Source organism: Sarcophilus harrisii, chromosome 1 (assembly GCF_902635505.1).
Source record: "Sarcophilus harrisii chromosome 1, mSarHar1.11, whole genome shotgun sequence".
Classification (NCBI taxonomy): domain Eukaryota; kingdom Metazoa; phylum Chordata; class Mammalia; order Dasyuromorphia; family Dasyuridae; genus Sarcophilus; species Sarcophilus harrisii.
In genome coordinates, this window is record NC_045426.1 from 178,070,640 (window position 1) to 178,097,710 (window position 27,071).

At 32.6% G+C, this 27,071-nt stretch overlaps 1 protein-coding gene across 2 annotated transcripts in view; it reads left to right on the plus strand.

The window, feature by feature from the left end:
• LOC100934578 (putative protein FAM10A4) overlaps positions 1-23,602 on the plus strand; it is a 62,103-nt gene extending 38,501 nt beyond the window's left edge. For both annotated transcript variants that reach the window (XR_004234011.1, XM_003759862.3), the window contains one exon: positions 23,133-23,602. The gene's annotated coding sequence lies outside the window, so the exon portion shown is untranslated. The remainder of the gene's footprint in view (positions 1-23,132) is intronic.
• The last annotated feature ends 3,469 nt before the right edge of the window (positions 23,603-27,071 follow it).

Below are 27,071 nucleotides of genomic sequence, written 5' to 3' on the forward strand. Positions count from 1 at the left end.
TCTAATCTTGGTTGTGTTGGTTTTATTTGTGCAAAAACGTTTTAATTTAATGTAATGAAGTTGTCCATTTTGAATTTCATAATCTTCTCTAGTTCTTTGGTCATAAATTCCTCCCTTCTTCAAAGATCTGATAGGTAAACTATCCCTTGTTCTCCTATTTTGCTTATAGTATCATCCTTTATAATTAAATCATGGACCTATTTTGAGCTTATTTTGGTATGGAGTGTTGGGATTTAGGTCTGTATTGAGTTTCTGACATTATTTTCCAGTTTTCCATATGGTTTTGATGACTGCTACTTTATAATAAGAGTTTTAGTCCTAATACTAGGCTACTATTGTTTTTTGTTTCCCATTAATTCTCTTGGTATTCTTGACATTTTATTCTTCCAGATGAATTTTATTATTTTTTCCTAGCTCTATAAGATTTTTGGGTGTTTGATTGGTATAGAAACTAAACAAGTAGACTTATTTAGGTAGGATTATCATTTTTATTATATTTGTTTGGCCTATACATAAGCAATAGATTTTTTACAGTTGTTTAGGTAAGACTCCATTTGTATGAAAAGCATTTTGTAATTCTGTGCATATAGTTCCTGGTACCCAAATATTTTATTTTGTGTATTCATTATTTTAAATAGAATTGCTTTTTCTATCTCTTCTTGCTGAGTTTCATTAGTAACATATAGAAATGTTCATGATTTGTGTGGGTTTATTTTACATCCTGTAAATTTACCAAAGCTGTTGATTGTTTCAAGTAGGTTTTTTGGATTCTAGGATTCTCTAATATACTATCATATCATCTGCAAAGAGTAAAAATTTTATCTCCTCAGTGCCTACACTAATTCCTTTAATTAATTTTTCTATTTTTATTGCTACAGCCAACATTCTAGTAAATTATTCTAATAAGAAGAGTGATAAGGGCTTCCTTGTTTCACCTTTGATCTTATTGGGAATGTGTCTAGTTTCTCCCTATTACAGATAATGCTTGCTGATAGTTTTAGATAGATGATGCTTATCATTTTAAGAGAAAACTCCATTTATTCTTGTACTCATTATTATTTTTAATAGGAAGTGATGTTGTATTTTGTCAAAAGGTTTTCTGCATCTATTGAGATTATCATGTGATTTCTGTTAGTTTTGTTATTAATATGGTCAATTATGCCAATAGTTTTCCTGATATTACCTACCCCTGCATTCTTGGTATAAATCCCACTTGATCACAATATATTATTTTGCAATTTGTACATCATTTGGAACTATTCCCAAAGGCTTATCAAACTGTGCTTGCTCTTTGATCCAGCAGTGTCTATACAGGGTCTGTATCCCCAAAAGATCATAAGAATGGGAAAAGAACCCACATGTGCAAAACTGTAGCATTCCTTTTTATAGTGGCAAGGAACTAGAAACTGAGTGGATACCCATCAGTTGGAGAATGGCTGAATAAGTTATGCTGTATGAATGCTACAGAATATTATTGTTCTATAAGAAATGATCAGCAGGATGATTTTATAAAGACTTGGAGAGAATGACAAAAAATAATGCTAAGTTAGGGGAGTAGAACCGATGATGAACTATAATCCATTTGGCTCTTTTCAACAATGAGATAATTCAGGCCAATTCGAATAGACTTGTGATGGAAAAAACCTTCTGTATCCAGGAGGAGGACCATAGAAACTGAATGTAGATCACAACATAGGATTTTCACTTTTTTGTTATTTTTTGCTTGCTTTATTTTCTCTCTCATTTTTTCCTTTCTGATATGATTTTTCTTATGCAATATGATAATGTGAAAATATGTTAAAAGATTTGCATATCCAACCTATATTGGATTACTTGCTGGCTAGGGAAAGGAGAAAAGTTTGGAACACAAAGTTTTACAAGGATGAATGTTGAAAACTATCTTTGCATGTATTTTGAAAATAAAAGCTATTAATTTTTTTAAAAATTAAAAAAAAATAACAACAATAGCAACAACCATAAAACTAGTGTACTTAAGTGAAAAAAATTGCATCAATATTTCTTAGGGAACTAGATCTGTAATTTTCTTTCTTTTGGCTATTCTTGGTTTAGGTATCAGCACTATATTTGTGTCACAAAAGGAATTTGGCAGAATCCCTTCTTTGTCCATTTCCCCAAATAGTTTAAATAGTACTGGAATTATTGTTCTTTAAATGTTTAGTGGAATTCACTTTTAAATCCATTTGTCCCTGGAAATTTCTTTTTTAGGATTCATTGATGCCTTGTTCAATTTTATTTTCTGAAATGAAGTTATTCTGTTAATCTAAGAAATTTGTATTTTTGTAAATATTCATCCTTTTCAATTAAATTGTCAGGTTTGTTGCATATAGTTAGGCAAAATAGCTCCTAATTACTGCTTTCATTTCTTCATTGGTGATAAGTTCACTCTTTAATTTTTGATATTGGTTACTTATTTCCCTTTTTAAATAAAATTAACCAAAAGTTTTTCTATTTTGAAGGGTTTTTTTTCCCAGAAAACCAACTCTTAGTTTTATTAATTAGTGCATTCATTTTCTTAGTTTCAATTTTATTAATCTCTCCTTTGATTTTTAGTATTGGTATTTAATTGGGGGTTTTTAACTTGTTCCTTTTCAATCTTTTTTAATTGCATACCAAATTCATTAATCTCCTCTTACTCTATTTTATCCATATAACTATTTAGAGATGTAAAATTTTTCCTAAGAACTGCTTTGGTTGCATCTTGTAGGGTTTGGTACATTCTCATTATTGTCATTCTCTTGTATGAAATTACAGATCATTTCTATGATTTGTTGTTTGACCCACTCATTGATTGGAATTATATTATTTAATTTACAATTAGATTCTGTTAACCTCCCTAAGTTTCTTTCTTATTTATTTTGTGGTTATCTAATTCTGAGAGGGGGAAGGAGAAGTCCTCCACTAGTATAGAATTGTGCTGTCTATGTCTTCCTGTAACTGGCTTAACTTCTTTAAGAATTTAGATACTGTTAGTGCATATACTTCACTGTCTATGATAATCTTTTCCTTCTTTATCTCTTTTAATTAATCTGTTTTTGCTTTTGCATTATCTGAGTTCATTTGCTACCCCTACTTCTTTTGCTTTAGTTGAAGCATAATAAATTCTGCTCTACCCTTTTATTCTTACTCTTTATGTATCTCTCTGTTTTAAATGTGTTTCTTGTAAATAGCACATTGTAGGATTCTGGTTCTTAATCTATTCTGTTATCCAGGTTCTTTTTGTGATCATTGCCTTTAGGCATACCAATAATTTTTAAATTGTCCATCCTGGATTTTTATTCCAGGTCAACTGCTTTTCCAATGAGATATTTTATATTTTCCTTCATTTTTTCATTCTTGTTAATTTGTTTGACTGATTCTTAATGTTTCATAAAGTCATTAGCTTTCATTTGCCTAGTATTCCTAGTATTAGTTTTTAATGTATGATTGTTTCAATTAGCTTTTATATCTCTTTTTCCATTTGATTAATTCTACTTTTCAAGTGGTGTTTTCTTCAGTGGATTTTTTTTTTTTTTGGTTTCATTGTACCAATTGTATTTTTAAAGAAATTGTCTTCTTCAGTCATTTTTTTTTGTCCTTTCTTTTCCAAACTGTTAACTTTCTCTTGCATATCTCTCATTTTTTCCCCAATTTTTCTTCGACCTCTCTTATTTGCCTTTATAAATTCTTTATGAGCTTCCAAGATGCTTCTTTGATCTTGAGACCAATTCATATCAACCTTTGAGATTTCCCCTGTGCACATATTTTTTTTTCTGAGTCAGTGTTTTGGCCTTCCCTATTAACATAGTAGGCTTTCTATGGTTAAGATTCTTTTTCATTTCTTGCTCACTTTCTTTCTTTCTTTTGCTTATTTTGTGACTTTTGAGGTTAAGCTCAGCTCTGGCATAAACTATTGTCCCAATTTTCTTTGTGTTTTCTTTGTGCTACTTTGAGCCCTGGCTTTGAGCACAAGGGTCCCTTGTGTTAGACACAACATGCAATAGCCCTACTTGCTCTCAATAAGCAACAGCCTAGTTTCCCAGTCTGGCAATTTATTTGCCTTCTGTGCTGGGATTGGAGGCTGCCCCACTGTTCTTTCTTTCCTACTAAGCCAGGGCTGACGATGTCAGTTCATGAATTGCTGTGATTAAGACTTTATTTCTGCCTTTCCTAGATACTGTCTGAGCTGGTGTGAAAAACTGTCTTTCTTACTCCATTTGCTATCATTCACTTGTTGAATTCATATTAGACTCTTTGTGACCCTATTTGTCTTGTCAAAGATGTTGGAGTGTTTTACCATTTTTTCCTGCAGTTCATTTTATAGATGAAGAAGATGAAGCAAACAGGGTTAAGTGACCTGCTGAGGGTCACACAGCTACTAAGTGTTTGAGGACAGATTTGAACTTATAAAGATAAATCTTCCTTTTTCCAGCACTCCATCCATGAACAAAAGTAAAGCAAAAATACTATTACAAATATGTAGCATGAGCAAAATATATAAAAGTGACCTTTCTTGAAGTCCTGCTAATCTGTCTTGGGTGGAAGAGCAATTTTATTCCATCAGACTCTATTCAGAGTTTTGCTTTCATATGGTTTGAGGGAAACTGGGAAAGCTTGAGCAGCTTTTTGGCTTCCCTCTGCCATCTTGACTCTGCCCTGGAACTCCTGAAACTGTGTTCTAAGAAGTTTGCAATTAGATTACTCCAACTGTACATTTCTTCCCTCATTGCTAATAAAACTTGTTTTAAGTAGCACATATAGTCAGCATTTTTAGTATTTCTGCTATTTCAATAGCTTTGGGATTTTTTCCTCCATGTAAAGTCAATTCATTATCTAGTATCAAGCTATTTTTTCAGTAATTCTATGTTAGCATTTTGATCTATAAAATATGTTTAATATTTTTTTTATTTTCTACATTATTTATAGTATTTTAATATCCTATTATATGGTCAATTTTTTGAAAGATGCCATTTACAATTGTGAACTATGTATGCTCCTCTCAAGTCCCATTAAATAAAAACACCAGATTTCTAATTCATTTAGCATTTATAAAATTCTATTTAAGTCCTCATCTTCTTTTTTGAATAATTTTTTTGTTTAGATTAGTTTGACCTTTAAGGACTATGTTTATCTGCTTTTGATAGAGAGGTGGAGTCAGAACACAGAAAAAGACTCTTCCTTTTAGATGTGACAATGTGCAAATTTATTTTGCTCATGCTACATATTTGTAATAACACTTTTGCTTTTCTTTGGTCCATGGGAATGGGAAATAGAGTAGGAAGAGGCAAGGTGGCTCAATGAATGAAGTGCTGGAAAAAAGAAAGATTTATCTTTATAAGTTCAAATCTGTCCTCAAATACTTAATAGCTAGACCACTTAACCCTGTTTGCTTCAGTTTCCTCATCTATAAAATGAATTGGAGAAAGAAATGGTAAAATACTCCTATATCTTTGACAAGATCACAAAGGTCCCAATGAGTTTAACATGAATGAAACAAGTGAATGACAACAAATGGAGTAGGAAGGAGAGTTTTTCTGGCTATGTACCTGTGTTCCCTCTATGCGTTTCCCTGATCTATATGTCCTTCCTATGATATAATAACTTTAGGGACATGGAACTTCTATGATTATTAGTTTGAGGTAGTGTTTTCTTGTTAGTCAATTTGTTTTACAATTTGATTGAATATCTTTTGCTATGATCTGTTGTATCCTTTCTGATGAACTTAGTAAAAGTATAGCCTTTTATCAGTAGGGCTAATGATTTTGAGTATGTCCTGACACATAAAGAATCTAAAACTTTAGGGTAGGAATCTTCTTTCTTGTGTGTAAATTTATATGTGTGTGAATGTGTGCATGCACATGCATGTGCATGGTCTGGAAGGTAGATGGGAAGGGACAGAAGTATTGGGTGCTACATGTGTCGCCTGTTTTTACAAACTCTTAAGTTAGGGACTTTTTTGTATTTCCCATAAAACTGAGTAGAATATTTTGCACACAATAGGGAATTGCTGATAATTTGTATTGCTACTATTAATAGTAATGATAATTTACATATATAATACTTCATAGTTTTATGAACTATCTGAGTAAATAAAGTTTGGAAATGTAAGGCATTTATTCAACTCACCTCACTGGGAATAATGAGGCAAAGAAAGGTGAAGTTATAACCTATGTGTTCCACAAATAGGAAGTGGCAAAGCTAGGACTGTAACACAGGTCCTCTGAATTCAGTTTTATTGCACTTTCCATTATATAGCGCCACTTTAAATCCTTACAATTATCACCCTGATTGTAGCATTGTGTGTGTGTACATATACATGTAAATGTGTATCTCCATGTGCATGTACATGCATATATACATATATATACATATATGTGTATATATATATATATATACACACACACACATACATGCACAGGTGTGTGTGTATATATATATATATATATATATATATATATATATATATATTACCCTAAATTTATGGGTATATTCAAGCTAAATTTTACATAATATATATTACATTTATATATGTATATGTGCATATATACATCTGTCTGTCTGTCAGTGGATAGGAAAACTGAGACACAAAGGAGGTAAAAATCATTTAAAGAGAGACTGCCTCCAGATGGCCGAATAAAGTCAGGGATTAACCTGAGCACTGCTCTCAAACTGCCCCAAATTCTTTTAAGTAATGGCTCTAGACAAATATTAGAGCATTAAATGCACCAATAGACAAAGTAGAACAACTTTCTGCTGAAGACAACTAGGAGGTCAGCAGAAAAGGGTTTGTGACAACAGGGTGGAAGTACATTGCACAGTCCCAGGACAGGCTGCCCAGTACTGGGAGCTGACAAAACAAGGAGGGACAGTGGGGGAGAACCTTGGGACCTCTGAATCAGCAGCAGTTCTGGTGTTTCCAGACCTCTCAGTCCAAAGACACCAAAGATGAGTGAAAGGTCAGCATGACTTAAAGGTCATCCAATTAGTAATGGAAATCAGGAATTTAATAGAATCCAGGCCTTTGAGGAAGAAAAGAAAGAAAGAGAAACAAAAGGGGAGGAATGGAGAAGATATCTACTTCATCCTGGTTGTGTGAGATAATTTTTGCTAACCTTCCTTTTTCTGCCTGCCTCCCTCCCCGCAACAATGACCCCCATGTATTCCTTCTCACTCTTTCCATTCTTCTCTTAACATCATCAAGACATAATAGAACCACTCTCAGTTCTTCTATCTACTTAGATTTCTATGTCCTTTGACAATGAAAGCTCCCCATGTTCAAATGTTATCTTGATTAGGTCTTTATTGTTGGTTATTTGTGGGGGGTTTTTAATCACCTCTTAATTCCTGTGTTTAAACTTCAAAATTTCTATAGAGCTCTGGTCTTTTTTTTATCAAAAATTATTGGAAGTATTCTGTCTTTTTAAAGGTCCATTTCCCCCCCTTTAGGGTCATATTCAATTTTTCTATTAAAGTCATTCTTGACTATAAGGCAATAATATCTTTTGTCTTCTGGAATAAGATATGACAGACAACATCTCTGCTCATAGTGGATTCTTTCCATTTCCATTTTTACTTCTGGTTCTAACATCTCTGGGAGGTTTTCTTTTTAGGCATTCTTATATTACAATGGCTAAGTTCTTGTTTTTGTCATGATACACAGGTAGTCTGATGATTAATATTTTTCTCCCCAATTTGTCATCTAAGTCAATTTTTGTATAAGATACTTTGATATGTTCTTTTTTTTTTTCAAACTTTTGACTTTGTTTTACCATTTCTTGTAACCTAATAAAATCATTGTCTTCTAATTGGTCCATTCTAGTTTTCTAGATTTTTGCTTAGGCATTTTGTACCATTTGTGCCAAATTGTTAATTCCCTTTCAAATTCTTTCTTCCAAAACTCTTAATTTCTTTTTCAGTTTTCCCCTCTCATACTTTAACTTTATTGACAGAAAACATTTGTGTCTGTTTGGTTTGAGTAGAAAAGGATTCACTGTGACTTTGGCCTAGATTTCCAGATCAGGGTTTTCCTGGTACATTTTCTAAATCAGTTTGGGGGAAAAAATTGGGAGGGGGGTTCTATGATGGCATCTTCTCTGTGCTATTTTCTTCCTTCTACTCTATTTTCTTGGGTCCACCTCCCTTCTCTTGTTTTCTTCTGTTTCTTTTCTTCCTCTCTTCTCCTCTCCTCTGCTCCCCTCTTCTCTTCTTTTCTCCTCTCCTCTCCTTACTTTATTTTTTCTCCTTTCCCCTCCGTTTTCCTTTCCTCTACTCTATTTTCTTCTCCTCTTTCTTGTCTCTCTCTTTCTTAAAACTATTACTAATACTCATCTCTACTGCCACTATGTGGTTATGACATTGCTGGAAGTTTTCAATTTGCTGGATTTTTAAAAATATTTTATTATTCCCTCATTTTTAATAATCTGGGCAGTTTTTGTCTATTATTTATTGAAAATATACTTCCTGAATCACAATTTTAAGAAGCTTTGTGATTCTTAAATTATCTCTTGAACTTATTCCTGGAAGTTATTTTTAATAATGTTACTTTGAATTTTTTTCTATTTATAACATTTTGATTTTTTTATTATAGCTTTTTATATACAAAACATATGCATGGATAATTTTTCAACATTGACCCTTGCAAAAAACCCCTCCCCTAGATGGAAGGTAGCCCCATACATAAAACATTTGGTTTTGTTCAATTTTGAGAAAAGAATTGCATGTGGCACTGAGTTTTGTTTACTCCATTCTCTCCCTCCTTCCCCACTTCCCAGATTCCATAACTTAGGTAACATGTTCTACTTTCTGTCTTAAACTATTAACTCTCATTTATTCTTATTGAATTATAATTTCATTTTTTATTTCTTCATTAATTCAGTAATTGATTCATTACTTCCAGATAATTTTGTAGTCTTTAGTCAAGCCTTTTTTTTTTTTTACCGTAAAGATAAATTATGTTGCATATTTATTCTCTTTTTTCTTGCTTGAGCTTTTTGTAACAGTATTTCTTTTTTTATGCAGTGCTTTTTTCTATTTCTTGTATTTTCAGCCCCAATTTTTGGTTTTAGAATTTGTGCTTCTCTCTAGTCTTCTTTAAAGAATTAGGTAACCATATTTTGGTCATGTTATTTCCGAAAGTCTGTATTCTTTAACAGGTCCTTATCCACGTGAGGGGGCTCATGTGAACTTCCTCTCTCTTCTTCAATTTCTGGCATGTCTTGTCCCTTGTTCACTCATTTTTAGCACTATTCTTGACTTGATTTCTGTTTATTTTCCTTTGGTTTCTTTTATCATTGATTTTTCTGAAGTCATTTTCAGATAGGGGTTGGGAATTTATGTAAGAAAGCTGGTCTATTACATGATTTTTCATATTCTTATCTAAGACAGATCAGCTTATTAAGCACCTCTCCCCCTCCTCCAACTTTCAAAACAATGTTCAATTATGTGAGTATATGAAAAACAGAGTGAGGGTTGAGCTAGGAGAAGGTACTAAACAAAAGGCTAACTTTCAAGGTTTTCCTGTTTGGTGTTTTTTTCTCCCCATCTCTTTTTTCTTAAGGTTATTTCATCCTACTGGAAATTTCTATCTGTGGTTTACTGTCACTACCCTTAGTTCAAGCCAAAAAAGTACCAACAGTAACAGGAACCATAAGGCACTATGTGTGTGGGTGTGTATGTGTGTTTACTATAATCAGTGAAACTGGGGTTCATGTCCATAAATGTGGATGAATAATTAGCACATTCATCAGTGTCCAATTTGCAGTTCCAATTTGCAGAATAATAATTTGTTAGCTACAGACCATATGTCCTGATTACAGTGCTCATTACATTAAAATATTAAATTAATTTAGATGCCTGATCAGAAATCTAAGAGGCATGAAAGCCATACATATTTACTGTGAATTCAAGAACATTATCTACCTCTGGCAGGCAGTGGAAACAAAGGATCCTCCATCTCAACAAACACAAAATTATAGGTAACAATAGAAATAGAATCATAACATGCTTTGACAAATTTGCTGATAATTCTTTTCTATTACAGATGTTAACTTGAATTGCCTTTGGACACTCATGTATTAATGAATTTACAATTTTACAAGGTTCTTTCAAATTTATTGTCTCAATTTTTATCTCAGGCAATTTAGAGTGGATAAGGTAAAATTTAAAGATTAGAAATACTCAAAAATGAATTGAATAACTATTAATTTATAAGATACAGATTGAGGCATGATACCAGATAGAATGATAAATAGTCTTTGACATCAAGAATTTTATAAGGTAGTAATAATGTAATTTTCTTACAAGCATACTTTCACTGTGTGTATATGTATTGTGATATATAATTTTCTTAAATATAAGCTTTATATAGATAAGTTTCTTATTATCATGAGAGAACAAGAATTTATTCATTGAAATTGAAATAAGAAAATAAATCAGCTAATTACTTTTATTTAAAAAAAGTTTTAAAGAGAAAATAGAGGGGGGGATATACTAGAAGGTTGGCAGAATAGATTGGTAAATTTCAAGCTCTCAGATTTCCCCCACAAATAGAAAAGTAGAAAATTTTGCCCTTCAGGATGAACATAGGCTAAAATCAAGAAGACCTTGGGAAGAACAGAGGTCCTCTAAGTGCAACCTAAGAAAATCTGAAGACAGACTCCAGGTGGAGATTAATTATTGTGAAGTGCAAATACCTCTGGGCTAGCCCTAAAGAAACCTCAAGAAGGGATACCTGAGGCAAACTGAGTGTGTCTGGACCCTCTGCAGGAACAACAGAAATTTTCACCTCCCAGAGAATATGTAGTCTGAATTTGAGTACCTGAAGACTGATGAAATTTAGGCTGATTAGGAACTCCAGGTCCAGCTGTGCTGCAGAGATGTGGCTCTGGGCAAGAAGGAACTAGCATGCCTGTGAGTGCAGAGAAAATGAGGCAGGGATTCTGCTGGCTGTGGGCCCTTGCTGGAGAATGGAGCTCTTGGTTTGGGGTTCCAAGTCAGAGGGGAGAGATCAAATGAAGCTAGAGGCACTATGCCCTCACCTCACAATTAGAGGTGCTTACACTCAAATCTCTTATTTTTAAGACAATGGACTGGGAAAGAAAAAACACCATCATAAAAACTTACTATGGGAACAGTAATACTGAGGTTCATCTTCAGAGGAGGATACTGAAATAAAAAAGAACTTCTTTAACCCCAAAGTTTAATGTAAACTATCTCCCTGTCTAAAGAGAATTTATAGAAGTCAAAAAAGAATTTAAAAATCAAATGAGAGAAATTGAGGGAAATACTAACAAAAATAAAAATAAAAAACATCCAAGAAAAACAAGATTATGAAAAAAGATATTATAAAAAAAAGATATGAAGCTGTAAGAGACCAAGGACTAACAAAACAGATTATAAAGAATAAAAAAATAGAATGTGAAACATAAGAAAGTTGACAGATCAGGAAGACAGATCAAGAAAAGAAAATTTAAGAATTGGCCTGAAAGTTGTGACCCAAAGGGAACACAATAATGCAATAAATAATCCAAGAAAATTGTCTTAAAGTGGTAGAATATAAAAAGAAAGTAGAAATAGAAAAAAAATCTACCCATTGCCACCTCAATGAGTTCCTTTGTGGAAATCTCACAAGAATATTATTGCCAAACTTCAAAAACCCAGATCAAAGAGAAAATTTTGCAAGAAATAAGAAAACAATTCAGATCTGTTAGATAATCCATGTCAGCACCCATAATAAAAGACCTAAGGTCCTGGGATTATAACTACCTACAATAAAAAGAACTAGATTTGTGGCTAAAAATATCATATCCAGCAAAATTATAATATTGAATGAGAAAAAATGGACATTCAGTAAACTTGAAGATTTTCAGGACTTTCTATCAACCAAACCCAAACTTAATTAGAAAATTTAGCATATAAGAACCCAAATCAAAGATCAGTTTCAAGGAATTCTAACATGGATAAATTGTTTTGTTTTATTTTGTTTTGTTTTTTAACATGGGAAATGTATACCATATATTTAAGAATGATATCAACAATAAGGTAGCTCAAAAGAAAAATTGTGGCAGGTTAAAATAAAAATAGTAATTATGTATAGACATAGAGAGGGAAGAAGGGCTCCCAGTTTGGAAAAGCTACTCATCTCGGGAATGGATTAAATAGACAAAAGTATATATATATGAAAGTATAGTGGCCCTCCAAAATTTATAAAGAAAAAAGTGAGGATGGATGGGTAGACAGGGAAGCAATGGGTGAGGGAATAAGACAATGGAGGGATTCATGGGTAGGGAGAGGTTCAGTAATAGCAAGGCAAATTAAGGAGCAGAATTAAAGCAGAGTGTCAGTAAGCTTAGGAAATGTATGTGTATATGGAGGGTAAGGAAGTGTGTGAGTGTGTGTGTGTGTGTGTGTGTGTGTGTGTATGTCTATATATGTATACATAAATATATCCTTAAATATAGTCTTTTGGGGAGTGTGGATAGAAGATGAAAGAGGAAAAATAATACAATAAAAAAGGTGTAAAGCAGAGAACAAAAGAACAATTTACAAGTAAAGAAAAGACGGACACTCATGAACATAATTTCTTCTACTGATACACACATACACAAACACACACACACACACACACACACACACACACACACACAGTCTTGAACTGGTAAGTTGCTATATATTTTCAATTCTCCCTGATGGACTGAGCACATGATAATGGTTTATTTTGTTCTGTTTCATTTTGTTTTGTATTTCTTTTCTGTCTCTTTTTCCTTATTCCATTTTTAAAAATAAAATTTAAAAAAATAAAAATAAAAAAGAGAAAATAGAATTTTAATTATAAAAATGTGTATTTTCTTTTTGTTGTAAATTCATATTTTTGTATTATTAGGTCTCATTTTAAAACTTTGAAAAACAAGCAATCTTCATAATAGTATAGTGAAGAATAAAATCAAAGCATAATTTGTATCTGAGTAAGATGAGAATGTGCTGATTTTTGATGGCAAAATAAATAGTATTATAAATCTTTACTTTTATTGTATTAATTTACTAAAAAAAATTTTCTCTCCTGTTCTCTAAATAGTTTTGTAGCAACTCTTGTTTCTCCTTGTAGGCTTTTTTCTTTCTTTCTTTTTTTTTAAACTCACAAAACCTTCCTAGCAGTCACCCACCTAATAAATTTGGTTTTCTTTTTAGATCAATAATATTTTTATTGGGCAATTTCCTATATGGTATTATATATGATTTTTGTTTTATTTGCTTTTTTCCATAATATCCACACAAATGCTGGATGAAAGGCAAAGTTTGCAATAGCATTGACTGTCCCTTGCAGTTTATTTTCACAGTCTTGTAACTCTTAAAGACATTTTCACATATAAACAATAATATAAATGATGCTTTAAGCTTCATGCTATAAATATAATATGATTTTACTTGTTTACTATTATTAATTATAATTCTATCTTTAAAACCACTGAAGCAGATCACAAACATTCTAGTTTTCTAGTTCCAAAATTCTAGGATTCTTACTGATGTCTCTCAAAAAAAGTATATTTTCATTGAGTATCTATTTAATATAGTGAGGATGTTTGTGTTTTTCTTAATATATTGTAGATACTAACACAATCCTGTTCAATTTTGTGACTGTTACTCTTCTCACACCATAATTGTCCATTTTCTTTTTATGGTTTTACATGCATGCATTTGGTTTAATTCTTATTTCCCTCATTTCTTTTTTTTCTCCTCATTAAAAATAAATTAACAATTAAAAAAAATTGAGCTCCAAATTCTCTCCCTCTTCCTTTCCTCCTCCTTTCCTCCCTCCCTCCTAGAGAAGAAAAACAATTTGATATACATTATACATGTGAAATTCTGCAAAGCGTACTTCTGTATCAGATATGTTACAAAAGAAAATATAAACAAACAAACAAAACAAGAAAAATAAAGTTGTAAAAGCATGTTTTGATCTTCATTTAGACTTCTTTCTCTGGAGATAAATAGCAGTTTTTTCATAATGGATCTTTTGTCATTGTCTTAGAATGTTGACTTGCTTAGAATAGCGAAGTCATTTGAAAATTGACCATCCTAAATATTGTTATTAATGTGTATAGTTTTATCCTGATTTTGCTCACTTCATTTGGTATCAATTCATATAAGTCCTCCCAGGCTTTTCTGAAATCATCATCTTCTTCTTCCTCCTCCTCCTCCTCCTCCTCCTCTTCTTGTTCCTCTCCCTCCCCCTCCTTCTTCTTCTTCTTGTTCTTTTTCTCCTTTTTCTTCTTCTTCCTTCTTCTTTTGGTTAAACATGTGCAGTTCTTTCAAACATGTTTCCATATTTGTCATATTGTACAAGAAAAAAATCAGATCAAAAGGGAAAAAACCACCAGAAAGGTAAAACAACAACAACAATGCTCATCATTTCTTAAAGGACAATAATATTAAATCATGATCACATTCCACCTCGTGTTCAGTCAATCCCCAGTTAATGGACATCCCCTCAATTTCCAATTAGTTGTCACTACAAAAAAAGCTGCTATAAATACTTTTTCCTACAATTATGTCCTTATCCTTATCCTTTGATTTTCTGGAATATAGTTTTACTAGACATTATTGAATCAAACGGTATGCCCATTTTTATAGCCCTTTAGGCATAATTCCAAAATGTTTTCTAAAATGGTAGGATTAGTGACATATTTTTTCCCCCAAAGTCCCTCAACATTTATCATTTTCCTTTAATGTTGTATTAATCAATATGGTAGAAGTGAGGTGGTACCTTAGAGTTGTTTCAATCTGCATTTCCTTAATTAGTATTGAATTAAAGAATTTTTTCATATGTCTACATTTTGATTTCTATATATTTTGATAGCTTTGATTTCTTTATCTGAAAATACTTTTTTCATATATTTTGACCATTTATCAATTGATAATGACTCAAATTCTTATAAAGTTGACTCTATATTTGAGGAGACATTTAGCAGAGAAACTTACTATATATTTTTTTTTTTACCAGTTTCTTGCTTTTCCTTTTAATCTTGGTTGCATTGGTTTTTAATTTAATATAATCATAATTGTCCATTTTATATCCTGTAATGCTCTGTATCTCTTGTTTGGTTATAAACTCTTTCCTTAGCCATGTTTCCCTAATTTTTTTTTTTAGGATATCATTATGTATAAATCAGGTATCCATTTTGATTTTATCTTGTTATACAAGATGAGATATTCATTGATGTGTAGTTTCTGCCAAAATACTTTCTGGTTTTTCCAGCAATTTTTCTCAAACAGTGAATCTTTGTCCCAAAAGTTTGATTCTTTGGGTTTATCAAACACTAGAAAACTATAGTTATTTACTACTATATATTGTGTACCTAGTCTATTTCACTGATCCATTACTGTATTTATTAACCAAAAATAAATTGTTTTGATGATTATTGTTTTGTAATACAGTTTGAAATCTGGTATAATAAATTAATAAATCTGCATAAATCAATTAATTTAGATAGGTTTGTCATTTTATTATATTGATTTGACCTACCCATGATCAATTGCTGTGTTTTTAATTATTTAGATCTAACTTTGTTTGTATGTTTTGTAGTTGTGTTCATATATTCTTGACATGTAGACTCTCAATTTTTTAAATATATTATCTGCAGTCACTTTAAATGGAATATCTTTTTTGATCTCTTTTTCTTGGACTGTGTTAGTAATATATAGAAATGCTGATGATTTATATGGTTGTATTTCATATCCTGAAACTTTCCCAGTGATATTAATTATTATTTTTTTATTCTCTAGGTTCTAAAAGAATAACATTATATCATCTGCAAAGAGTGATAGTTTTATTTCCTCATTGGTTATTCTAAATCTTTCCATTTCTTTTTCTTCTCTTTTTGCTATGGCTAGCATGTCTAGTACAGTACTGAAGAACACTGGTGATAATGGACATCTTGTTTCACTTGATCTTTTTTGGAGGATTTCTAGTTTATCTCATTATAAATATTTGCAGATGGTTTTAGATAGGTATTACTTATATTAAGGGAAGCTCCCATTTATTACTATGCTTTCTAGTGTTTTTAATAGGAAATAGTGTATTTTTTATACTGAGATAATCATATGATTTCTATAAGATATTTTATTGATAATGGAGAATTATGCTGATAATTTTTCTAATATTAAACCAGTCCTGCATTCCTGTTGTAAATCCCACATGGTCACAATGTGACACATTACTGTAAATCTCTTTGTTAATATTTTATTTAAATTTTTTTCATCAGTACTCTTAGAGAAATTGGTCTATAATGTTTTTCTTTATTTTGCCTCTTTCTGGCTTATCAGCACCATATTTGTGCCATAAAAAAAGTAATTTGGTAGAACTTCTTCTTTGTCCATTTTTCCAAATAAATTTGGAATTAATTGTTTTTTAAATGTTTCATAGAATTTACTTGTTAATCCTTCTAAACCTGGTGAGCCTTTCTTAGGGGACTTACTTATTACTTGTCAATTTCTTTTTCTAGAGTGGATTACTTAACTATTCTGTTTCCTCTTCTATTAACCTAGGTGATTTTTATTTTTTTGTAAATATTCATCCATTTATGATAAATTGTTAGATTTATTGACATATGATTGGACAAAATAATTTCTAATAATTGCTCTTTTTTAAACTTTATTGATGATGAATTCACCATTTTTATTTTTAAAATAATTTGTTTTTCTTCTTTCTTTCTTTTTAAAATAAAAATAACAATGTTTTAATTTTTTTTTTCATAAAACCAGCTCCTCCTTATTTGTTTTTCAATTATTATCTTCCAATTTTATTAATCTTTTCTATGATTTTAAAGAAAGTTTTGTTGCACCAGGGTGAGAGTGGAGTGCAGTCCAGTGAAGGTTGTGCCAGTTCAGATTGGGTTCTAGCAAACCAGGTCCCAACAAACAAAGAGAAATCCTTGAGGACTGAATCAGTGACAGCAATGCCAATTTCCTGTACTCTCAGCCCTACAGATGGCAAAGATGACAGCAGATGAGCAGGAAAGGTTTGTCAGACTAAGGTGAGAGTAGAACAAACCATCGCAGTAAAGCCCTGGCTCCAGCAAACTAGGAGCAGGCCTTGGGAGTCTGAATCAGCAGTGGCTGCTTCTGGAAGTCTGAGCCATAGAGAATAATAGATTGAACAACTAACTGGTCAGAAGGAAATTGCAAGGGTCTTTTTTTCATTAGCAATGAGGCAGGACTCTGTTGCTTTGCTGGTGTTCAGATAAAAGTTATAGTCTTGGGTCACAATTCCAGGTTGAGGAAGAAAACTAGCACACTAGAACTTGCAGCCACAGTGGAGGAGGGACCCATCTCATAATTCCAGGGTGGAAAAGATAGTGTTGTCTTCTGAGTTTTGTGTCTTGATCTTCCTAGTCACCATAATAATTTTTATATTCAAGAACTCATTGTTGTTATTTGATTATTTTCCCATCCTATTTTTTTTTTTTTTACTTTTAACTTTATATTAAACAGGCTTCTGGGGTTGTAGAAGGTGTCTCAAGTTTCAGTTATATTTTTGCTGTTGTTTTCACAGCTAATTGTATGGAGGAGAGCTGTAAGTTTTCAGTGTTTTCAAGGTAATATTATTTAAGGAGAGTTTTGGTAACTACTCTTTTGGCCTTTACTTTGTTCTTTCCAAAGAAAAGACAATTTTTTATACCTGCTAGCACATTCCTCTTCATTCTGAAATTGTGACAAGGTCCTTGGCTCTGCTGAAACTTCAAATGCCATTATTCCTTTGGGCCTTAGAACCAACACCAGATTTTCTACTGCCTTACAAGTGACTGCAAACACTCTTTTCTGCCTTGTAACTTTGACCAGGATCCTTGATCCACTGTGTATGTTTCTCTTCACCCTTGAACTGCAAATTAGAACTGCATATGAGCAATGCAACAGGATGATACATCCAGCACCATTTTTCTGATCTTTCTAATCAGTAGTCTAACCCATTTATTGTATCTTGGTTGAGAAGCTCCTAAAATTGTTCCTACCAACATTGCTGCAGTTACCTCCAAGATATGATCTACTCTTGAAAATTCTTTGTGAAAGCCTCCTCGTTCTCTTATCATGTTTTTTATCAAGGTACCTTCAATTTGTACAGAGGCTATTATTTTAAAGGCTTTATAGATGAAGTAATAGAAACACAAGTGAACAATTAGTGTTGTCTCCATTGATATTTTTCTTAATTTCCTTCTTTTTGAAAAATTTTGAATCATGTTCTTGAGTGTCATTAAAAACGTCTACCTTTTGATGGTTTTCCCAGTGCCATCATCTTAAGTATTATATTCATTTCTTCATAAATAACACATTGGGTACTTTATTAAATAGAGTTCAGATGTGGTGACTCCAAAATAATCAGTGATGGGAATAAATTGCTATAGAAATGGAAGCAGTTTTGCATTATTGCTTCTCTTTTATCAACCTTGAAATTATATCTGTAAATATTTGGGCATGGTTAGTCCTAGCTAGATCTCTTCATATTCTGTAGACTTGTTTCTTATCTTCTCTCTTTCTTTCTCTCTGCTTTTGCCTCTCTGTCTCTGTCTCTGTCTCTGTCTCTCTGTGTATCTCTGTGTGTCTGTCTATCTCTGTCTGTCTCTGTCTCTCCATCATGATCATATGCTATTCTTTTCTATAATATTTTAACCAATACCAGATATTCTGCTATCTTCTCTGTTATTGTCTCTTCTTGGTAAAGTTAATATTTTTTTGTTGACTGAGATAGTTTCTAGCCTCTTTCAGTTGTTTTCCCGTTATGAGGAATTTCACATCACATAAACATCTTAATCATGACAATGATCAAGGTCAATGTCTTTAATCATATCCATTTTCCATTTTTCAGAACCAACAACTTTTTCAAATAGGTTGGCTCAGAGATGCTATATTTTTGCACATACTGTCTTCTCATTTTTTTCTAATAATGAATTTTAAATTTAGATTTATTTTAACCTCTTGATCAGTTTGACTGCATAAAAGAGCTTATTTATTTAGTCCTGAAAATAATATTAGATCAGAATGCAACAGTTTCCTCTTTGTTAAGATACATCGTTGCATTTTATATAATGTCTGGTGCTGCTTGTAGCATTCAGTTTGACATCTCTTTTGGAAAAGCTATAACTGTTTACTATATACTCAATTATTGGCATATGGACACAAGGAATGTAATTGTTCTACTTATTTTATCCTCATTTGTTTCCTAAATATCTTAGCTACAGATCACAAATAAGATGTTGTCTTTAGAGTCTCTTGAAAATCAGTCTTCTGTGTGGGTACAATGCTTGGCAATCTTTTTCCTAGGTAGAAAGATACAGCTTCCTTAATTCAGTAGCCTCAGTCAAGAGTTTTGAAATTTGCCTTATCTTTTAACCAAAAGCTATTGCCATTCTCTACAATTATTGGCTAATGCTTGTGAACTTTACTTTTGTTATTACTTCTCTTGCAGCATAATTGGCCCTTTCCTTTTTATGGTTTTACAAACCCTTAAACATATTTCTTATGACAGTTTTCAAACTCAAATCATCATTGTTAATATTTAGAAAATTATTGGCTATAATTTAGCCAATAGTTAGAGTGCAACTTACCCAGACTACACTAGAATGTTCAGAGTCTTTGCCCATCTGCTGTTTATCTCTTAGAATTTTTCTCTTAATTATCTTTTTCTGAACACTTTTCAAAATGTGATGTTTGATCCTTATTGAATATAAATATCCTTTCTTGGGCAACTAAATTCACTTGCTACTTAACATGATCCCATGCCCATTTTAAAATTTATCATATCCTCTGAGGTGAATTTTTACCAGTGTTCTATATCACAAACAGATAAGAGTTTGAAAATGTTGTGATAAAATATTTTAAACTTTCATCAGCTATTCATTTGTTCTATCTTAAACAATAATTGCTGTGTTTACCAGAAACTTTTAAAAGGCTGCTCCATGAAAATGGCAACTACAGTATTGACTTTAAAAAAAAAAAAAAAGCAATACTGTGACCTTCTATTTTCCCCCTTAGGCGACTGGGTTTGAGTGACTTGCCCAGGATCACATAGCTAGTAAGTGTGTTAAGTTCCCAAGGTCAAATTTGAACTCAGGTCTTAAACTTCAGGAATGGTCCTCTATCCATTGCCCCAATTAGCTGCCCCAAGACCTTTCATTTTCAAAGCAATAGGTCACACACAATCTGGTAACTCATGACAAATAATTTATAACTTACTAATCAATTTTTAGCAATAAATCTTTTGGTGTTTAATACAGTATGGACCTCCCTCCCCTCCACTCCCAGACTTGGTACCTTTATTCTTGTGTGACATCAGTGTGCAGCTTTCCTTAAACCTTCAAGAAGACGTCATACCATTGTGTTAAGTATACAGCAAAAGAGTTCAACTAGTTGAGTGCAATAGCTGTCTTTTCTGGGAAGTAGTTTTCTACTTGAATAGCTAGGGATGTATTTTCAGTTATTGTATATGTAAGGGATAATGATTTCCAAGAGGTTTCATATTCCTGATGATTACAAGAGATCTTTCAGTCTAGAAATACTTAGGCCATTTCCCTCTCTAAGAACAACTAGCTCCAATGAAGCTCAAGCAGCTCTGATTTAAACCTTGCTGATCATTTCCCAATTTAATTAAGACATAGAATGAGATTTTGTTCAAAATTTCAGCATATAAAATTTTATAATTATGGCTAACTCAAGATGCCCAAACCAGTGCATTCTACTTTCTAAGATCACTTTCCAATGCATTTGTAGATCCAGAATTCAGTATGCTGATAATATTTTTGGTTATCGTACAAAGAGTAAAGTGAAAAAAGATTTTTTTATTTTTTTAATTTTAATATATAGGGACAATAACCTCTAGCCAATTCCTTCTTCTAACTTTTCTCCCATTTCCCTCCCAGATCATTTGGTACAGATGTAGAGAAATCAGATAGATAGACAGACAGATAGACAGATAGACAGAGATATGTATGTATATACATATCTATTTACATATATGTATATATGTATAGTTGTATATACACCTATATATCTATTTATATATATATATATATATATATACACATATATACACATACATAAATATACATACACAAAGATACATACACACATATATTCAGGAGTTTGTAGAATAGATTGGGCAGAAAGGATATGAATTCCCATTCTCACACTAGAGTTAGACATGAAAAAGTGAGGAAGAGGGTGAGGGGTTTTATTCCTCATTGGAGGTTTAAAAAGAATCAGGTTCTTTGAATTATCTAGTATAATAAAATTAATAATAACTGCTTAGCATCTCTTAGTTTCACTGATTTTCCCTCTCTTTCCCCACATAATTGGCTACCTCACTCTTCATCATAAAACTTATCCTTATAAGTTTTATGATGATTTCTCTAACTCTGTTCAAGGTTTCCATATCATTCTATTCAGTCCCCAATTAGTTCAGATTCCTCTTATCTCTGTTAGAATTTTGTATGGCCAAATCATAGGAAGAAAAAAAGAAAACCAAGATATCACAAAATACAAATTGTATCTATGGTTTTGTGTATTTGGTTTCTTGAATATAGGGAGGAATATCCAGGGAAGGACAGCTTCTATTATCTTTTAGATAGAAGCAGGGCAATTTCATATTTGGTAATATATCTCAGAAATTTTATCAGTGTCCCTCTATGAAAAACAAACAAACTAACTGTGAGACATATATAGCATCTCCATAATGATGCAAATGCACTGGTCTGTATGTGTGGTTCTGTCTTGCATAGTGTGTTTATACTTGGTCCAAAAATTAGCTTCAAGAGAATTACGGCTACAAAACAGTTTGTTGAGGAAAAAGAAAAAAAAAACTGGGAATTTTAGTCTATAAAGACTTAATATAATTAATTGACAACTGTGATACAACAGTCAGCAAAGTTTTTGTAGTATCTTCTCCCACACTTGTTACCAAAAAGCAGTGAAATATTATAAAGTGAAAGCTGGCCTCAGAGAAGAAACTGGGCTACCTTTGCAGAGGTTAAAATCCTGCCTCTGATTCATAATTGTTTTATGACTCCAGGTAAGTCACTTAACCACTCAGAGAGTTACTCAACTCTCCAAGACTATAAACTGGAGAGAAGGTGCTGACCTTCATTTGGTAGGAGTGCCCTATGACAATAATACTGCTGGCCTATTCCCTATTGAGATCTTTTTGATTTTGCATTACCTATGTTCTACCTTCTCCCATCCAAGAGATTTTATAGCAAAGAATTAAAAAGGAAAAAAACCCCACAAAACCAAACATAACAACATCTGACATTACCAGCAGTTACTCCAAAAGCATAGTTGCTTACCTCTACAAAGAAGGGAGACTCAATTAATGAATTATCAAGATAAATTATAAGGATATAATTTAAGGTCTAATTAACTAAAAGTATAATGTCTAGGATACATAATCTGGTTAGAATATATTATTTTCACATCTGGATGTCATATTTAAGGAATGATTTTGATAAGCCATGGAGCCAGATAAGGAGGGTGATCAGGATGATCAGGATGATAAAGAGTTTTTAGTGTCTAGTTGCACAAGAAACAGCTGAAAGCTCTGGGGATATTTAGCTTGAAGCAAAGAATTAGAGACATGACATTTGTTTTTAAAGTATTTGAAAGATAGTCATGAGAAAGAAGAATCCAACTTCTCCTTGGTTTGGAGGTCAAATGGAGCTCATAGGTAGATATTATAAAAAAGGAAGACTGAGGCTTGAGATAAGAAAATATTCACAAAAATTTTATACATACTTATATAATTGCTATAACAGTTACTTTTTCCCAATATGGAATGATATATATTAGGATGAAGGGAGTTTCTCCTTTCTTGAGATTAAAAAAAAAAAAAAAAACAATGAAACCAAAAGCCAAAAATGACCTGGACAAATACTACTCAATTATGCTGTAGAAGATATTTCTTTTTTCCCTCATGATAATTAGATTACATGAGCTCTGAAGCCACTTCCTCTTCTGAGAAGTAATTGAAGCCTTTCCAAGTTAGTAGAAACTCCCATAGCCAGTGATCTATTTGCATATCTTTTGAGAAACTCACCACTGTTAAGGAATGTTAAGGGATCCCCTAAACTTGTCTTTTGAATTGTCTTATTTTCCAGAAACACTGGACCTAGAGTATATAGAAGACTCTGAATGTGTCAAGGGTGAAGCCTCCTATGAGTTGACATAATTTTTAGTTTGCACCCCAAACTGGACTCCCTGTGTATTCTTGGGAATCAAGATGTATGCCAATCAGTCTGAACCAGAAACTGCTTGTGTAACTGGGACTTTTAGATAAGCAGACCATCCTACCTTCATGGTCTAGCATGGTCCAGCAAGGGAAAAGAACGCTGCTTTTGCCATCACCTTGTTCCTTCCCTTTAGGAGAGGTTTTGTCCTTTTTTCTACTTTTATTACCTCTTTCTCCTTTCCTATGCCATTTCCCTTTAGGGGAAAAATTCTCTTATCTCCTCCTTCATCTGTTGTACTGTAATAAAAACTTCTGCACTGATTGCGAACTCTTTGCTTTAGCTTTGGGTTCCACATGCATCTTCATTTCTCTTGTAATAAATCTAGTTGCAATGCAATATCCCATGGCCTTCTGATATTATTTTTGGTTAACACCACCATATTCAGATGATACAAATGAGTAGGACTTGTGTAGCAGATTTCAATTACATTTTGATTTAAGCAAGCTTTGGTGAGCCATTCTTGAATCCTAACCACTATCTATATTTTTAATTCCATTCAACCCTTGATCCCCAAATGCTCTTGATTCAAGCTGTCTTTTCAACTCATACTTAGATATACTTCCTGTCTTCTCCATGGCCCTCCCAGTTATGACTTATATTCAACTTGATTCATTTATTGTTCATGATTCCATGAAATAATAATGCTTTAAGAAGTCAAAGATATCATAGCTAAGCTTAGGCCCAGGAGGGATTTGGGGAAATCAGTAAGTAAACTGTACTTCTTTCAGATAATTCTGAACACAAAACTAAGATATACAAGTCTTAGGACAGAAATATGTAACTGCTGTAATCTTATCAATCAAGACACAAAAAATTCTGCTAGCATTGTTATGATTGTTTGGAAAACAACAATATATGTTTTCCTAAGTTTGAAAAACAACAATAAATATGTTTCTAATTAAATTAGCTATCTGAATTATCTTCTTTTGTTACATAAAAGAATAGATTTCACTGTATAATCACTAATCTTTCATTATATATTAAACTATACAAATGATGTTATTATTTTTCTTATCATAATTCCAAGCTCCAAGAGCAGCAAAAGCAAATATCTTTAAGTGATTAAATATTTTGAAAAGTCTTCCTTTTCCACATACCTTCCAAATCTCAGTTTAGATTGGTTAGTTTTTTCAGACTTGGACATTATATAATGAACTGAGGCTGTAGAAATACTCAATCCAGTTTATTCAGGATCTGACTTTGACTACTAAGACTACTTCATGAGAAGAGCAAAATATTTTCACTTTTAAATTATATGTTTCTATATCCTGGTTAAATAATATACAAATTATACAAATAGCCTTCATTTTAAGAGTACATTTTAGGAGAATATAAAACATTAACAAGCAAATATATGGAGGGAATTTTGATGAAAAGGTTAAAGGAATAAACACTGGAAACTAAATAGATCAGGGAAATTTTCTGTAACAAAATACTGAAAGAACTGAGTTTTGAAGGAATCTCAGCATCCTAATATACAAAGGTGAGGAGGAACAGTATTCCAGTGGAAGGGTAAAGATACTTGAAAAGACATGAATAAAGTTGATGGAATAGTGAAATAGGGAAACAACAAGTAGCCAATTTGCTTAGAATGTAGAATTTATAAAAGAAAATTAAGATTTGAAAGCTAAGATGAATCCAGATAATGAACAGCTTAAAACTTAAGCTTAGGAAGTTGTATTTTATTCTCCAAGAAATTAAGACTTTCTTGAGCAGAAAAGTGCCATGGTCAGAAGTAGTTTGAAGATATTATATGTAACATGTATATAGTAGAATATTAATTGAAGAATGAAGAACAAAATAACTCAGCAGGGAGGCTATAATAATAATAATCCAGGAAAGAGACATTGAAGGCCTGAGTAAGAATGCCTATGTAATTGGAGAAAGGAGATAAGAGGGAAGTCACCTTTAGTGACTAGAAGAATAAATGGTGCCATCATCATCAACAACCACCACAACCAAAAAAAAAAAAAAAAAAAACCAAGCCAGAGATATTTGAAAGAAGAGTGAGTTTGGTGAGAAAGATAATGCCTATTCTTTTGGTATTTTGAGTTTGAATTTATTATAGAATATTTAGTTTGGAATTTCTAATAGATGATGTGGGACTGGAGCTCAGGAAAAAAAATAGGGCTTGATATGTATATACACACACACCACACACATCATTTATTAGGTAATTTTCAGAATCTTTTAAAAAATAATTCAGAGGGAATTCAGTTTCCTGGTATGGTGTTGGAACATTGTCCATGTTCTATAAGCATACAGCTATAATAAAAGTCAATAGAACATTGTTCCACAGACTGCAGTTTGGTAGGCAATGTAATACCTCTTCCCTCCCACACTTTCCTTCAGAGTTTCCCCAAAACTAAGTTAGCTCTGGCAATGCAAGCATTAACTTCATCATCTTTGTGAACATCCCTGAAAGTATGTTGCCAAGGTAAGTGAATTTATTCACAGCATTCAAAATTTCTCCATTTTATATAACCAGTGGTTCCACATATGAATGATGTGATGCTGGCTGATGAAGAACCTCTACTTTTTTGGGGGGGGGATGTTGTTAGGCCAAAATTAGCACAAGCACAGAAAATTGACCCATACTTTTTTTTGCAGCGCTGCCTTATACTCTTGAGTGCATAATCATCTTTGAACAGTCATGCATGCAACAACATATGTGTGTGAATGTGTGTGTGTAAAGGAGAGAGACAGAGATAGAGACAGAGAGAAACACAGATGGAGAGACAGAGATACAGAGAAACAGACACACAGAGAGACAGACACAGAGACACTGAAAGAGACAGAGAGAAAGAGACAAGACACACACAAAGTTATCTGCCTAGAGATGATAATCAAACCCATAGGGAACCAAAGAGATTACCAAGAAAGAGGGTATAGAAAGAGAAGAAAGGGGGCACAGGATAAAGTCATTGAGTATAAAATCATTTGGAAGACATAATGAATGACTAAAAATGATTGAAAGGGCCTAGTTAGATGAGCAGGAAAATCAAAAGAGAATATTATGAAAACCCATAAAAGAGAGTATCTAAAAGAAGAGGGTAATTAACAATATATAACCATTGAGTATATTGTTGAGTAAGATTGACAGAATAGGCAGAAAATAAAAATGAGAGGAATAAGAATATCTGTCTCACCACTACCTTTGAAATTTTGGGAGGTGTTGCCCTTCTTTACATACCATAACTTCCTTTCACTGGGAAGTCACCACTACCACACATGAGTACGCTCAAAGGAAAAAAAAAAAACAGTGTTTGGGGGAGGAGAAGAAGACATATATTCATTTCCATCAAGTTGCTATGGTCATTTGGCTATAAGTTTTAGCTCAAAGGTTAGAAAACAATAATAGTCTAGCTGAATTTTGCTTTCTATAAGTTTAAAAAATGTCAGGAATCCTTAACCCTAGGGTGAAAAGAAAATAGCTATTTTAGACTGAAATTCAAAGTGCTGTCCTATTGTTGTTTATATTCAGTATAGGTTCCCTGTAGAGGCTGAAACTCTGAAAAGGTGTAATTAAATCCAAGACAGCAGAGTACTTAAGGTTTAGTACCTACTTGATGGGAAATAATGGTTCTATAAACCTAACTTAGATGATATGGTGATGCATTCTCCTCACAATTGGCACCTGCTGAATGTGGTGTGGTAAAGATTATCTTAGGAAAGGATTAGCAGACTGAGATAGAGATACAGTTCACTCAGCAGGGAAGACTTGAGGATCCAGACTCCAAAGTCCAGGATCCATCTTTGACAAGCCACGTGGCAGCTTGCCTGCCTCCTTCACTTCTTCTCCTAAAA